Source organism: Girardinichthys multiradiatus, chromosome 20 (assembly GCF_021462225.1).
Source record: "Girardinichthys multiradiatus isolate DD_20200921_A chromosome 20, DD_fGirMul_XY1, whole genome shotgun sequence".
Lineage (NCBI taxonomy): Eukaryota > Metazoa > Chordata > Actinopteri > Cyprinodontiformes > Goodeidae > Girardinichthys > Girardinichthys multiradiatus.
The window spans coordinates 14771854-14789375 of NC_061812.1; positions in this window are offsets into that span (position 1 = coordinate 14771854).

Below are 17522 nucleotides of genomic sequence, written 5' to 3' on the forward strand. Positions count from 1 at the left end.
AGGTTGATGAAGAATGTATATTCCACCCAGTAAATCTGGGAAGTTTAGAGGGTATAGAAAGATTGAGGAGGGCTATGTAAGATGAAATGGAAGAGAAGGTAGCGGTTGAAAAAGTTAAAGATTTTTTATCGAGAGAAGATACCTATACTCTACATAAACCTGCAAGAAAAAAGTTCCCGAAAAACAGAGTTTTTGTCACCAGACCATTGAGACAGTTCCAAGCTGATCTCTGACCAAGCTCTGGCCAAGGAAAATGATGGTTACAATTATTTATTAACAGTCATTGACATCTTTTCAAAGAGGGCGTACGTACGGGTTTTGAAGAGGAAAACTGCTGCAGAGGTGCTAAAGGCTTTTGAATCAGTTTTTAAAGAAAGTCAGGTCCCCAAAAAAATTCAGACTGATGCAGGTAAAGAATTTTTTAACAAGAAATTTAAGCTCCTAATGGAGAAACACGGTATTGAACATTTTGCCACAGCGAGTGAAGCAAAATCCTCTGTGGTTGAAAGGTTTAACCGCACGTTAAAAACAACGATGTGGAGATATTTTACTGCTAACAACACCCGGTGATACATTGATGTCTTGCAAAACCTAGCTAGAAGCTACAACCACAGCTACCACACCAGCATTAAAATGAGCCCAATGGAAGTGACTGTTGGAATAATTGTATATAGATTTATCTTATATTTTTTCCTTTTCTATTAACTTTACAATTTGATCTTTATAACCTTTCATGCTGTATGTGTGAGTAAGGTTGTGATGAGTTTGTTTGCAGGCAAGGATCAAAGGTGGAGCTGGGAAGGAAGCAGTCACAGTTGAGGATGTCATAAAGAGGGTGGCTGAATGTGCTGAGCAGAAGACACACTGATCTTAAGATGGGGGAGATTGTGGAAGTGTGTTGTTACAAAATAATGGTGTTTATGACCTGTATACGTTGCAGCTGTTTTTCCCATCCTTTAGAGAGCAACGTTTATTGTAACTAGGGAACCCCCAAAGAAAATAAAAAGAGAGGAACGGACAGATGGTTTTCAGAGCGGTAGGAGATTTGTAACTGAAAGCACATCTCTGTCCGTTCTCCTCACAGCGAGCAAAATAACTAATTCTTTGTCTTTCTATTATTTTTGTGATGTTATAAGTATTTTAGGTTGTTTGAACTTGACAGTGACCTCAGAAAATGCCTTTCAAGTGTTTTAGAATCTGTACGGTGTTACCTCCAACAGATATTGCAGGGGCTCCGTGACAATGTTTAAACAGGGGATCTTGTCAGAATATCCAAGGTATGTGGAGTGTTTGACAAAAAATAAAAACAGAGTTTTACAGATGGAGTGTTTACAGTGTATGAGCGGATACCCCGATTTCCTCTTGTATACAAACTCAAAGATTTGAATGGAACCTATTGAGGGTTCTTTTTACGCTGAGGAACTTCAAAAAGTAAAAATATTTAAGGACAAGATGTATCAAGTGGAGAAAATATTAAATCAACGCACAGTCAAGGGAGTCAAACAGGTTTTTGTACGCTAGAAAAATTGGCCTGAGAAATTCAACAGTTTGATCAGGTTTGATGAACTACGAAACGTAAAAAATAGGTGTGTGCTAAAACCTTACGATTCATACGGCATCATGGACAGCAAGGCAGAGGATGGCGGTTTTTACATTACCCTTCCCTCTAACGCTAGCCAGGAAGTGTTTAAAAATAATACCAGCTCAAGTTTCTGTGTAAATTTAGCTCAACATATTGATTTAGAAGGCCAATGGCTGGTTGCATTAGCAGAGATTTCATACCGCCATACGTGGCATAATTTACCGGATCATGTAGCCTACTTTGAATGGAGTAATTTTAGTGATGTGGAGATCCATACGCAGAGGATTAGAGGGGGCTACTATAACAGCGTTATTTAACTCGAGACAGAGATGGAAATGTTTTTCCAAAAAATAAACTCGGATATCCGCATGAAATTCAGCAGAGTTCAAAAGAGATTTGCATTTCAAGCAAGCGGTCGGTATGAAATACGTTTCTTCAGCCCTCTAGATTATATGCTGGGTGTGAAACCAGGGGAATGGATTCATGTAGGTGTGCCAACACTGGCCCTTTTCTGGTGGATATAAAGGCTGGTTTCTATCACCTATTCTGTTACAGCAACATGGTCAGCCCACAAATAGTAGGCAACGCCTTTGCACCTTTACTGCGGACCCTCAAAGTACAATGCGACTTCACTAATATGGTTACTCTGACGTTTTACCCCGCCCACTACCTTCCAGTTTCCAGAAAACATATTGAAAATATCCATATAGAAATTAAATTGGACCAAAACGTTCCTGTAAATTTCATCTACGGAAGACTGTCATAAGACTACACTTCAAACGTAGCCTGAGATAAATTTTATTTGTATAAACTATTCCAGAGATATATATAACGTCTAAGACAGATTGGTTATCATTCATATTCCCCTGGTCCTTCAACACTGTGCACCAAGCAGGCAACACCTAAGTCTGAGACGTGGTCCTAATCGCTTTGTACATCACTATGTAAGTCAATCAGGCAGTAATCTGCCAGGGTTTTATGGGGCCCCGGTCATGTACGGATGCGGTATTGGATCATTATTTTCAAAAGTTTCCACTTCGTATCCCCTCTGGTTAAAAAAGGATTTGCTATTGCAAAACCCCATCTTAAAACGGCTGGATCAAATATCGCTTTGGACATCATAAGTAGAGCCATGAGTAAAATGAGTGGTTCTACACACACCGACGGTCAGGAAGGTTCAGGAATTATGGTTTTATCCAAAAGACCCAGATCAAGACCCCCTGGTAATCATTTAAGGACGGCTAAAAAACAACGACAATCACGAAAAAGGAGATCCGTTGGAGCTGACAAACGAAGAGGACGGAAGTCTTCCACAAGTTTTGATATATTTAAATAATGGCTCTTTTACATAACAAATCATCAGAGTGCATGCTGGCAGAGTTGGACTTATTTTCTGCCCCAATGACGCAGCTATCAATTGAAGATAAAATTTACATCGAGATCCAGCCTTTATCAGCAATCACCGATGGAGAACCGATCGAGTTTTTCATTCCAGGAGATGGAGAAAAGTATCTGGAGCTCAACGATATGCTGTTGCATATCAGAGTGAAAATTACTAACGAGGATGGAACAAACCTACACCTGTAGGGCTCGTCAACTACCCATTAAACACCATCTTCAGTTAGTGTGATGTCACTCTAGGAGATCGATTGCTTTCACAATCCAGCGCCACACAGCTATATAGAGCCATTATTGAGACATTGTTAAACTTTTCTGAGGATGCTTTAAAAAGCCAGTTTAGCTCTGGTCTTTTTTTCAAAGACACTGCAGGGGCTCTGAACTCTATTGTTACAACTAACGGCCCTAACCAAGGTCTTAACAGCAGTTACCGTCTCTCCAGCTATATGACTGGGTCACACTACAGCTTTAATGAAAGCAAATGCTCTCTATCCACTTTCACGTGTGAATGTAAAAACATATTCCATCCCTGAAAATTCAAGGGTGTGCAACCAAGACAATCTTTTCTTAGGTGTCTTTCACAAGTATGTGGTGATTGCTTTACTGGATCATAACGCTTTTACAGGAACACGCGATCTCAATCCGTTTGAGTTTAATCATTTTGATATGGAATATTTAGCCTTATGCAAGAGAGTATTACAACTTGTTTACGGCTACAGGACGACATCTCAAAGATCTTCCACTGAGTATAACACGTCAAGAATTTAATCAAGAATACTCTCTATTCGCATTTAATCTTAACCTGGGTGAGGACACAGATGCTCTATCTCCACTTTCCAGCGGAAATTTAAGATTGGAAATGCGATTTATGCAACCATTGCCTAATACAACCACGCTGATCATCTACACTTGTGACTCTATTTTAGAGATTGATTCAAAGAGGCGTGTGCTGGTGGATTATTATGAATATAATCAGAAATTAATAATCATAAAATTGAGGATCTACTGCATCATCTGCTGGGAGATTTGTTTTACGGTTTATGGGCGTGCGACCAGCTGCCACTGCTCGCTGACACATTCACAGGACCCGCATATTTTATAGTGAACACACATCCTTCACACATGCCGGGAGAACACTGGTTGGCTCTGACTCTGGAAGAGAGTGGCGTAGTCAGCTTTTTTGACTCTTATGGGTTCCCTCCAAATTTTGATTTCTACCCGTCAAGCAAGACAGATCATCAAAAGAAGGACATCCTAGAAACCTGTTTAATATGGGATTTAAATGACATGTCCTGGTCAAAAGTAACACCAAGGTTTTTTACTTTATTACCAGAGGTCAATTTAATGCCATCTAGGTTAAGTGATTGACTAAGCAGTTTCTTTTTTAAAGACTCCGGTCCAAAGACGACAACTTCTGTCTTGTCTGAATTTAGAAGCAAAAAATGTAAAGTCATCCAAGTTTTTGTCTTCAAGACATGCTTGTAGTCTATCTAACTGGTTGGGTTCATCAGGATTTATGGATAAGTAAAGCTGAGTATCATCAGCGTAACAGTGAAAATTTATCCTATGCTGCCTGATAATTTGACCTATTGGAAGCATATATATAATAAAGAGAATTGGCCCAAGTACTGAACCCTGTGGTACTCCACAATTAACCCTGGAGTTTAAAGATGATTTATCATCTACATGAACAAACTGGAGTCTGTCAGACAAATAAGATTTAAACCAGCATAGTGCTGTTCCCCTGCTCCCTAAAGCATATTCCAGCCATTCTAAGAGAATATTATGATCGACTGTATCAAATGCAGCCCTGAGTTCTAAGAGGACAAGTACAGACACAAGTCCATTATCTGAGGCCATAAGAATATCATTAGTGACTTTCAGCAGAGCTGTTTCAGTGCTATGATAAGCTCTGAAGCCTGACTGAAACTCTTCAAAAAGGTAATTGCTGTGTAAGTGCTCACACATTTGATTAGCAACTATTTTCTCAAGAATTTTAGATAAGAATGGAAGATTGGATATAGGTCTGTAATTTTTCAAGTCATCTCGATCAAGCGAAGGTTTCTTAAGTAAAGGGTTGAGTACAGCTACCTTAAAAGCTTGTGGTACATATACATTTACTAAAGATAGATTAATCATATCTAAAATGGGGCTGGTAATCAGAGGGAACACTTCCTTAAATAATTTGGTTGGGATTGGGTCTAACATACAAGTTGAAGGTTTAGATGAAGCTAATATTTCTGATAACTCAGGAAGCTCCACAATATCAAAACAGTCCAAACACAGATCAAGTTCTGCAGTTATTTCCAATCTTGTCTCACTTGCTGAGGATGAAGTAATCATCTTTGGGAGTATGTCAAAGATTTTATTTTTAATAGAATCAATTTTATTTAAGAACAATCCCATAAAGTCATTACTGGTGAGAGCTAAGAAAATGGATGGCTCAACAGAGCTATTACTCTGTGTAAGTTTAGCAACTGTACTTAAGAGAAACCTAGGATTATTATTGTTATATTCTATTAATGATGAGAAATAAGCTGTTCTGGCTTGGCGAAGTGTCTTTTTGTACAACAGTAGGCTATTTTTTCAGATTAAGTAGGAATCCTCTAGGTGTGTAGAGCGCCATTTTGTCTCCAATTTTCTAACATTGTGCTTTAAAGTACACAGATCTATATTAAACCAAGGACCTTGCCTCCTATGAATAATTACCTTCTTTTTCAAGGGGGCTGCATTGTCTAATGCACTATGCAATGATGAAGTAACACTATCAACAATAGAATCAAATTGTGAAGGGGCAGAAACAAAATGATTGCCCTCCACTGTGCTTTTCTGTAATGATGAGGAAATTAAAAGTGGAACAGATTCTTTAAAAGTTGTTACAGCATTGTCTGATAATGATCTACTATAATGAAATTTTCTTTCAGGTGTGGCGTACTCGGTTAAATTAAACTCAAAGGTCAAAAGTAGTCAGACAGGACAGGGTAATGAGAAAATATTATGTCTTTACACGCAATGCCATATGTCAGCACAAGGTCCAGAGAATGAAGACAAAGGTGGGTAGGTTTGTTAATGTTTTGAGCAAAGCCAATTGAGTCTAGGATAGCATTAAACGCTATATTTAGGCTATCAGTTTCAGTGTCAACGTGAATGTTAAAATCCCCTACTATTTTAACCTTATTTGTATTTAACACTAAATCAGATAAAAGGTCTGAAAACTGATCTAAAAATTGAGAGTAAGGACCTGGTGGACGGTACAAAACAACAAACAGAAGTGGAATGTGAAAATTTTAATAATTAGTCAGAGTTGACTCATTTATAGTAACATAATCATCTTGCTGCAGCCAGGTTTCTGTGAGGCAAAATAAATCAATCTGATTGTCACAAATCAGGTCAATAACTAGCAAAGTCTTTGAAGAGAGAGATCTTATATTCAGTAAGCCACATTTAATTGTTTTCTTTTTCTTTTTAATCTGAGTTGTGTTTATTTTTGTGAGATTTTCATGATTTCCTCTTTTTAGATTTTTTAAATTTATTCAATTTTGGCCGTGGGCGAGAGACTGTCTTAACTCTTTATGACCGGCGGGAGCGCCGGCACTACCATTTCCATACCTATTTTTAAACGCCTGTAGCATTGCGACCAAATAAGCTAGAACAATACTTTTTTTTTTCAAATGAAACCGGAGAGTTCAATTTAACTATTCTACTTACCACATGTCCCAGAGCACAGTTTTTATTTTCCAGAAACTGTCGAGAAATCCAGTAAAAAATCGCAAAAAACAAATGCCCGCAACAACCGGAAGTGATGTCATTTCCCGGGTGATTTTTCCCGGGAGTGGTCTTTTATTCCCCAGTAGTTGTAGTTTTTTCGCGATAAACTTCGCTCGCACTTTCGCTTTAATTTTTGTTGTTTTTTTCACCTTTTATTGTTTGAAGATGGTCTTATGAACATATATGTGTGCTGATAGGTATCTGGCACACTTAGAGATTTAATTACATTTCAGTAAATAGTTTATTTTGATGTACATATTATCTTTTCTCAAACTGTTCAAAATGTACATTTTATATTCGTTTTGGTCTCTGTTCATAAAAATTTGTGTATTTCAAAAATGAATTTATGGAAACGATCCAAACAAATTTCTTGTGGTTTGAAAGGGTTTTGTGCAACTTTTTTATATTGCAATATTTGAGGGATACAGCTATGATATTTCTGTATTTAGGCAAATATGTGCAAAAAAAAAAGGGTTTTAATTTTGCTGGTGGTTAATTGCACTTATTTGCAATTTACTTACTTAATATGGAGTTGTTATATACAAAATATAAAAACTTAGGATTTAAGAGTTGTATTGATGTTTAGCAAATTGAAATGCTCCAAAAAATGGCTCTACAGCATGTACAAATGTAAAAATATGCTCTGGCGAACTTGTTCTATGGTAGGTTATAAAGGGTTAATAGGGTAATGGGTGGGTAGCAGTACAGAAGCTGCAGAGAGGAGTGTTAAACTACGACCCTGCTTCCTGGTCTGAACCCTGGGTTCTCAGAGTTTTGGAGAACTAATAAATTTGTCCAGATTCCTAGAAAGAAGAGCTGCTCCATCCAAAGTGGGATGGATGCCGTCTCTCCGGATCAGACCAGGTATTCCCCAAAATGTTCGCCAACTATAAATGTAGCCCACATTGTTTTCTGGATACCACTTAGACAGCCAGTGGTTGAATGACAACATGCTAAGGGGCCTCGGCTATCTGCTGGTTTTTCAACAGGGCGGAGCTGGGCCTCCAATTCCTACACCCTTGCCTCCAAAACTACAAAAATGCTACATTTATTACACGTACCATTATCACTAAAGGAGGCAGAGGAGTAACTGAACATCTGACACAGAGAGCATGAGAGAGGAGGAGACTCAGAGCGAGAAACAGCAAAACGGGTAGCCATGGTGGAGCTAAAGGTAAGCTAGCGACCCCTTACCACTACTAGAAAAAACGCGTAAGACACGGAGAGTCCCCAAACGTTAAAAGTAGCAACAGAAAGTATGTGTTTTAACGTGCTTATGTATTAGAACCAGTAAGAGATATCACAGTAGAAAGAAATCAGATCAAACAAGAGAGCCTTCACACACCAAACAATCCACCGAGTGCTACAGTGAAAACAGGAAGTGACAAAGACGCCTTACCGACCACTGCATTCCTTTTTATACATGCAGACATGATGTCTTAACTTTGTTTTGGGCACGTACACAGCAGGCCACTGGTGAGGAAGTATGCCCGTTCTCAGTCTGAAATGTTCTGGGCAGGTAGGCGTGAAATCGATGATTAAATAACCATGAGCGTTTCTTGTTAAATCTTCAAAACTCTCCAGGAAGAGACCCTTTTGGGATGGAAACATTTGTCGGGCCAGTATATTCAACTGCAGTTTATCTCTCGGGTTCTTAAACAACACCACATAATTACTGTTCAGGCTAATGGTGCGACTGTACTTTCCCTGATGAAATACATTCTGAGTCAACAGCATGACGCTCACATTACTATGGTGACGAAACTATGTAAAGACTTTCATTACGTTTTCATCACCTGAGGCTTGGGCAATAACATCGTCTAGAATAACCAGATGATACTGATCAGGAGGAAACAGGTTTTCATCTTCAAAAGTATAAGGCAATCCTTCCACAAATGTAATATTTTTATTCATTTTCTGCAATTCAGCATACATGGGCTGAAAATATGTGTAAATCCATACAATATCTTCTGGAACAATATCCATGACATGGTTACAATTACGCAAAAAAAAAATTTTTTACAAAAAAGGTTTTCCTGCAACCGCTGGGTCCTACAATCATACATGAAAAAGACGTTCCAAATCTAGTATCAAAATCAATTTCCTGTAAATAAGCGGAATGCAACATTTTTTATTGTTTTTATTTGTATCTTTTTTCCTCTTCTTATGCTCTAATAACCAAAAGACAGAGCTGTCCCGTCAGAAAACAGGCGTCTCTTGTCATACACCAACCGAAACCTTCTAACAAATGCAGCATTTCTTAGTGGAATTTTATCAATCCTGATTTCAATGACACCCTCACTGGATCCTGCTAAGTAGTCCTCAACCAGCCCTTTGATGCTGTCAAAATTGTCCCTCGTGCTGAATTCATGGTCTGTGGGTTGCCTTTAGCACGTATCACTAGCTTTTTCTGGTTTTTGGTTTGGTATCCATAACTCTTGGGTACTGTTGATGCAAACTCCAAAATGCGGTCTCCCCCTAGCTCGTCTGTAACATCCCCCAGATAATTTCCCAGTTCCAGAAGAGTTCCACCACTTTTTGTCACATAAATCAAACTGTCCATGTCAATATAAATCAATCTGTCCTGCAATTACTCCATGCTGTTGAGAAGTTTTAAATGTGCATAAGCAGTGGTGAATGCTGCAATAAACACATTGTTTACCTTGCTTGTGCCAGAGATGACATGTTTGCTGTAGTTCCACTGCACTACACACATTTCAGAGTTGAAGAAATAGAAGTAGTTAACCCTGTATTTGCTTGAGAACATGAAGCTGAAAAACTCATCAGGGTTAGTGACGACTGTGGTCTGAGACAGATCACTTCACAGCGCAAACTTTCCCCTAACACAATTTACAGCTGTGGAAAACAGCCGTAAAATTCAAACGCAACCTTTCCACCATTAAAATCCGCTAACCCATCCACAGAATATGGACCGATTTGCTTTCCCCCCTTGTATGGGAAGAAACTTGTGCCATCAGAGACTGAATATGAATTTCTCAGACTGAATCTGTATTTGTGTAATTTGAAATTAGATGCATTTGTTTGAAAATGAATTTCACTTAATTGAAACTGAATTTAATGGTTTGAAACTGATTTGCTCTGAAAATGTATTTTGTTGAATTGAAAATTCAGTTGCGCTACTTTTACTTTCAGTTCTAAAATTCAATTTGAGTTCTAAAATTCAGTTTTTTGTGTCACACATCCGGGTCCTTGAAGCCACAGATTAATCAAACACAGATTCATTGATGTCATTCACTGTTGCTGTGTCCAAATTGAGGGGCTGCATTCTTTGAAGGATGCATGTTTTGGCCAATTACGTCATTGTGAGGCAATGAAGTCTACAGCTTCGCAGGCTCCTCCAAATAGGGCTGCTCTCGGTGGAGGAGGAAGCTTTTTTTCTGTCTCCTGCACCCATCCCCTATCTGCCCTGCTTCAGCTCTGTGTCTTGTCTTCTTTTTGGAGCCTCTTTTTGCATATCTTCCAAATTCTGAGTTTGTTATAGTTTGCAAGATATAGGACCCCAGAATGCAGATGAGCAGGCATCGTGATGGTAAGTGAAAAAAGGTTTAATTACGTGGCGGCCTGCGACGGGAACCTGCAGGTAGGTCAGCAGAGCCTGACGAACCCTCAGAGGCTGAAGCTGAGGCATCGCCGAGACCCTCAGTGGCGTGAGCAGAGGCTGAGGCGTCAGCCGGACCCTCAGTGGCGTGAGCAGAGGCTGAGGCGTTGCCGAGACCCTCAGTGACGTGAGCAGGAGCTGAGGCGTCGCCGAGACCCTCAGTGACGCGAGCAGGAGCTGAGGTGTCGGCTGGACCCTTAGTGACGTGAGCAGGAGCTGAGGCGTCGGCCGGACCCTCAGTGACGTGAGCAGGAGCTGAGGCGTCGGCCGGACCCTCAGTGACGAAATGTTTCCGCAACGACTAACTGAACAGGTGTGAATATATGTAGTGTAAACCAGGTGGAGCAAGGAGACATATTAACTTGGACAGGTGTACCAAATAAACTTAATTGACAGAACATGAACAAGACGACAAAACTAAAGCATGACCAGGAAAATAACAGAAGCATGATTCAAAATCTAAGAATAATAAAAGAATGAGTCAAAACCTTAACTGTGAAAAACATAAGAAAACCAGAAACCAAAAACAACCCCAAATCATAACAGAGTTATGGATTTGGTCAGCTGGTCTCTCAATGCAATTGATCAAATTTTCTCGACGAGAAGACAGGGTGAAGGAGAGCCCACTTGTCCGGACTGGTTGTTTTTCTCTGGATACACAATGGACTCCTGGCAGAAGTGGAGGATTGTGCGTTTGTCGATAATGTCAGTCGAGGATGTGGAAGATATGTATATAATTGGATGTTTGATATCAGGATTTCTGCTTTTTGGAGTCAGCGATTACCTGGCATATCGAGAAATTCGGAGAATGTCAGCAGCTGTTCTGGCAATTCTGAGGCTGCCTGGCATGTATGATGGGATCTTCAGGGTGATCAGCACTCAGACTGAGATGTTACGTGAGCTGAATCACAGACTGGATGTGATCCTTAGGATCACAGGCAGGTCGCGGTTCCTGGACTCAGGGGTGAAATGGGATAAATCTTGGAGAAAGTTGTTCGCTCGAATCTGGCAAAAGACCAGGAATTTGGCTATTTGGATTCGCCTTTGAGAAGCATCAGCGAGACTCTGAAGGCTGACGGAAAGAATGCAGCCCCTCAATTTGGACACAGCAACAGTGAATGACATCAGTGAATCTGTGTTTGATTAATTTAAGGCTATTCTCAAGGACCCGGTTGCGTGACACAAAAAACTGAATTTTAGAACTGAAAGTGAAAGTTGGCAAACTGAATTTTCAAAACAACGAAATACATTTTCAATGAAAATTAATTCAGTTTCAAACCATTAAATTCACTTTTCAAACCAACAAATTCAGTTTCAAACCATTAAATTCAGTTTCAAATCAATGCATTTAATATCAAATTACACAAATACAGATTCAGTCTGAGAAATTCAAAATCAGTTTCTGATGGCACAAGTTTCTTCCCATACCCTTGTTTAATGCATGTTCGATGTCTATTTTTCTGCTGTCTGAAATCCAGCCGAGCCATTGAATGGACGCGCTGGAAAACGTCTTACTACTACACCTGTAGTCTAGAGGTGAGGGGATGGCCAAGGTTTTAGGAGGAAGGAAATCTGTTACAAAAACCTTCATGCAGGCTGAGGCTATTGTGATGCATTTAAGCAGATCCACACTTGTCTCCTTAAAGAACTCATCCCTGAATTTAAGACAACAGTGATAAAGAATGTCTACATCGTTTTTACAACAACGAAGAGCTTCTTTCTCAAAGTCAAAGACCCCTTTGCTCGCTTCTCTGTACCAGCTGTTAAACGCCTGTTGTTCTTGAAGGCTCATGCGTTCTACAGCGTAGGAGGATGGAGGAGGAAAAGACCCCACATACTGGAGACGTTGTTCAGAGGAGAATAGGTGGGGGAAAAAAACGTTTGGTCTGATCACTAAAACCTAATGCTTTCGGCATTGCACTAAGCTTGAACATGAACATGAAGGACAGGCTATCAATGTATTTTAACCTGTAATCAGGGTCGGTTAAACAGAGAACTTTACTTCCTTGCATGATGAGATGGGGTTTAATGCCTAACTGCAGCATTACTGTTAGAATCAGGTAGCTATCATATCCACGCACATTATGAACTATTAAGGTGAACCCCCTATACATCAGTCTCCTGAAATGGATAAGAAATTTTTGGATGCAATTCAATCCATAAGCATGCCATTCCTTACCTTTCAGCATTTTAACACAGACCAGAAGCGGTATGTGCACACCGTTCTCGTCAATGAAGCATTCAAAATCATAAAAAAATCAATTTATCATCTAGCTGTTTACAGAGTTTGGTGGGTTGAATGTAGCACTGATGTTCATCGCATGTTACATCTAAACCAGGAGGTATATTCTCACCGCAAATATGGCATTTTACATGACACACGTGTGGGTTATCCTGTTTGCTGATTGGAATAACGTATATCCTTTTGCACGCCTGGCACAGTTTTACCAACTCACAGTCACTCATAGGCCTGTCAGCACTAGGTCTGTTGCGGGGTTCCCTGTGTCTGTTGAAACATGAAGAATTACGACAGATTCTGTGACAACCTGCACAGGCAACAGGTTCATTCATTTCTCGCATAAACTGGTATGAATGACAAACCGGACAATAGCCTTCATAGTGGTGTGTGTCTGGCTTTTCATAGCTGCTGTAACAATATGCACAGATGTATCTCGATCCTATAAAACCGTTGAGATTTTTTATCCCTCAGTAGTGACCTTGAAATAACAGCAGAAAGAGAGGGTTTGATCGATCAGGGAAACTGGTCTCAAATTTACACAGAGGTGTAGAGCCTGTAACGGTTCTCTGAAATACTACAATTTTTCTCTTTAGAATGTTTTCAAATTTACCAATGTCGCTGAAAGTTACTGCTGTCTGATCATCTAAACCAGACCTGTGTTGCCACATTCTGCCCTGCTCTAAAGCCTGATTATCAGTAAGGCTAGGGTCAGAGACGTGTGCAAGACTGATGGCAAAGCATAACTGATTAGCGGTATTATCTACAATATACAGGTGACGCTCTTTCTTATTAGTCAGGTCACAGTCTAACGTTACTTTAACCTTATGTTTCGACCCTCCTGCAGGGTCATTAACTAACTGTAGAACAAATTCCAGGTTATTAGCTGCAGGCATTTCAGCGTTGGACTGTACTAACCCATCTAAAAAATCCTTGAAAGCAGGCAGAATCATATTCCCATCATCGTTAATGGTAAACGTAACGTTACGGTTGAGATTTTCCCTGACTAATTCTAGCTTTACAACATCGTTATGTCTGGCTAAAGATCTTGCAGTATCGGCTAATTCAGTGAGAATACACATGATGTTTATATAGATTGCAGCAAGATCGGGGACATTACCAGGGCAGGGAGGTGGGATAGCGAAAGGTCTCCTTATTTCAATGTTATTAAAATGTTCATGTTGAATCTGATCAGGGTTGACTGCAACCTCCGGATCTAAATTACCGGCATGCTGCACAGTATGATCAGTGGCGTGTGACGTTGAAGGAATTTGTAAGTTATCCGATTCATTTTGATGAATGCCGGGTGGAGATGGTGCTCTATTTAAATCTTCAACTGTCTGTTCTAATGAGCATAATAAATCACCGTGCACATTTTCATTGTTGTTAGCAGAAGAGGCTTCTTGATTTAACCCGATGTGATCTGCTACTTTCACTGAGCGGAGCGACAGCATTCCTTATTTCATTCAGCGCATGTGTGATTTGGTTATCAATATTTACATGAATATAAGAAGAAGAAGAATAAAACCCAGGGATCAGTTTAAATTACCTTGATATCAGCGCAATGTTTCAGTAACAGTGTCTGGCATGCAGCCGCAAGCGTTAAAGTTGACGATTTATTACGATGGTCACGTAAGGCTAGAGAAACTCTCTGTCTGCGCTGTTGCTGTCCTGGTCTAGATGGAATCTGCTCTCCCATCAACGTTGCCTTTGGAAAGATGAAGAAAAAAGAAATTATTGAAATATACGAATTAATTCAGTAGGTAAAATAAGAATTTGTCACGGAGTGACATTTTTGGACTGTTTGTGGCTTTGTGTTTGTTTACCCTTTGCTTAGATGTTTCTATTTTGGTTTTTGTATCATGTTTTCTTTTCTCCCTCTTCCACCTCCTAGTGTTTACATCTTAAGTTCTTTAATGGTTGTTTTCTTATTACTTGGTATGGTTTATTATTATTATTATTGTAATTATTATAGTTCTTGGTCTTCCCTGGATTCTCTAGTTTTATTTATCTTTAGTATCTTTGTGGTTATTTGTTTTTTATTATTTGTTCCTTTGCTCTCTTCTTGTTTACTAGTTTATGTTCTGTTTCCTTTCCAGTTAATTCAGTCAGTGTGGTTAGGTTTGTTTACTTTTGTATTCAGGTTTTCTTTATGGGTTCTTTGTTTGTTCTTAGGTTGTTATTGTTGTTCCTATGTTCCCTCTAGTTTCTCTGTTTACTTTAGTCATGATTATTCTAGTTTTCTTTTTCCCCCATTTGATTATTTATCTTTGTCTATAGGTTTGCTTGGTCTGTTTCTGTTGTTTATTAGTTACTTTGCCCATCCTCGGCCTTTGTATTTGTTTCACCTGTTCCTTCTGCTTCCCTGCCTCCTTGTCACACCTGTTCCCTGTTCTGTTGATCATCTGCCTTTGTTTTCTCACAGTATATAAGTTGGTTTTGTGTCTTTGTTCAGTGCTGGTTCCTTGTGTTCGTCACACCTCGTTCTCATCCATGATTATGCTTTGTTTTTTGCCACGTCTTGCCTTGGGAAACTTGCAGTGATTTTGCTATGTTTTTTTGACCTTGTAAAATAAATCTTTGAATTACAAAGATGATCCTGCCGAGCTCTTGTCTGCACTTTGGTCCGATCCAAAACCACATCGTGACAAAATTAAGCGCACCATTCATATAAAATAAGAATTAAACATATCATTCATATAAAATAAGAATTAAACATATCATTCATATAAAATAAGAATTAAAAGTACCATTTATATAAAATAAGAGTTAAACGTACCTTTCATTAAATCTCTAACAAGCTTCGCCCTGGAATACAGAGCAGAGAGTCGCCACCTTTTCCTCAGTGTAAGATATTCTGGGAAACAAAATAAAGTTAACTTACAATGCTGATCTGTCAAAAAAAAAAAAACAAAAAAAAAAAAACATTTTTTCTGATTTCTGTGAAGATTTGGTTATAACAGAATCTGGAAATACTATAACTTTCACTTACTCCGTACACTGGGTAATTTAACGGTTCTGGGGGGTTTCAACTCTTCCTGCAATGAACTGGTACAGTTCTGCGAAATGTTATCCAAGCTTGGGTTCTGAATTAAATAATTTGATAAATCTGTAAAATATTTATTCAATGGTTAAAACAAGGCTGCAATATATGAAAACATACGCATAGAAAAATAATTTTTTTAACTTACTCTTCTCTTCCGTAGCTGTTAATTTTTCCGGCGCACCATCAGGGGATATTACAATTACAGACTGTGGTGCATGAATTGGGTCACCCTCTAGTCCGTGGATATTTTCAGTTGGGATCGGATTGTCTTTTTTAAAGACAACTTTTTGTCTCAACTTTGATTTTTTTGGAGGCAGACGGTTACAAACGCTGACCTCTCCAACGTTCAGGAATACGGCTCTCGTTAATTCTGTAAGTAGAATTTATTTCATTTATTTTTTAAATCACTAAATAGCATTCACCAGTTCACTAAACCAGATGTTGTTGCAGTTAATAATTACCGTAGTCGGACTGTGTTAAAACGATACCATCCAGCTCGTCACTTGTGGGTTCTAAAGAGTATAAATAAAAACATAATTATTATTATCCAACAAGCATTCACACGCACTTAAGGAATTCTTACAGATGAATACTTACTACTGAAGATTGCGTTGTATTTCTCGATAGAAGCAGAATGACTGACTTCATTACCTTCTTTGTTTCCCGAAATATGTTCTCACAATTTTTCTCTTTACAAGTGTTCTAACAATATTTCAATGTAACAGGTTAAAAATAAACGTTTAGCTACCAGATTTGAAGCTGCTCTCCCCGTAAAGATTGTGCTGTACAGTGATATGTCTGAGGACTTTTTAACCTTTTATATTTTTCAGTTTCTTGTGACGTTTAACATAGACCACACCTACAGGATACAACCTCCGCCTCCCACGTGGGATGAGATGAAGCCTTTGAATCAGAAGGATGAGCCAGCAGTTACAGGATGACTGTTTTCTCCTCAATAACTATTGCTCTAAGATGAAAAAAAGAAAATCTTAAGGTAACTAAAATTATCATCCATTTTACCAAATGGAGTCTGTCATGATTCCAAACAAAGACTTTTAGCTGTGGAATCCATTTCTAATTTGAAAACAGCATACTGAGCACAGAATTTACAATTCTGTCAGGTTCTCTCTTTTTATCAGAATTTCATCTGACGTGTCTGCATTAAGGTGATTGTACCTTTAAAGTGGAGAAACTGCATGTTTTTTTTTAGATGTAAAAACATCTAAAAAACATACGAATACATAATACAGTAAAATAGTGCAATTAAATAATAACAGCCTTAAACACATCCCTCTGTTTTAATTGGTTGGTTCTAGATTCGTTCACTTGTGATGACAACATACGGTTAATGACGACATACGGTTACGCCACCGGAAGTCCTGCCACCCGAAGTCCCGCCATAGGAAGTCCTGCCCCCACCTGTCAAAATTTTCACACCTTGTTTGATTGAAGGATGTCCATTTAGTCTCTACTATTATTCTCTGTTAAATCAGTGAGGGCTTCAGAGAATGGTTGTATAGGTAGTGAAACATTCATTTACACACAGATGGGCTCTATTTGCAAAACTGTTGGCTTCTGAAGGCAATTGATTGCACTGGACGTAAGGGTTACAGAGCAAAGGAAGTGAAATAGAAATATTTTCTATTTTCAGATTTTTATTTAAAAAAATCAAAAACCACATTCCATTTTCCTTCCACTTTAATTATGTGCTACTATGTGTTGGTCTGTCTCATAAAATCCCAATAACAAAACTTTGTTGAAAAAAGGTACAAATGTTAATTCTCCTTTCAAGGCTGCAAGTGCTGTGCTGAACAATGTTCAGTTTAAAAATCTGCTCACATATGCGCAAACCTTTTTCACTCTTACATACTTC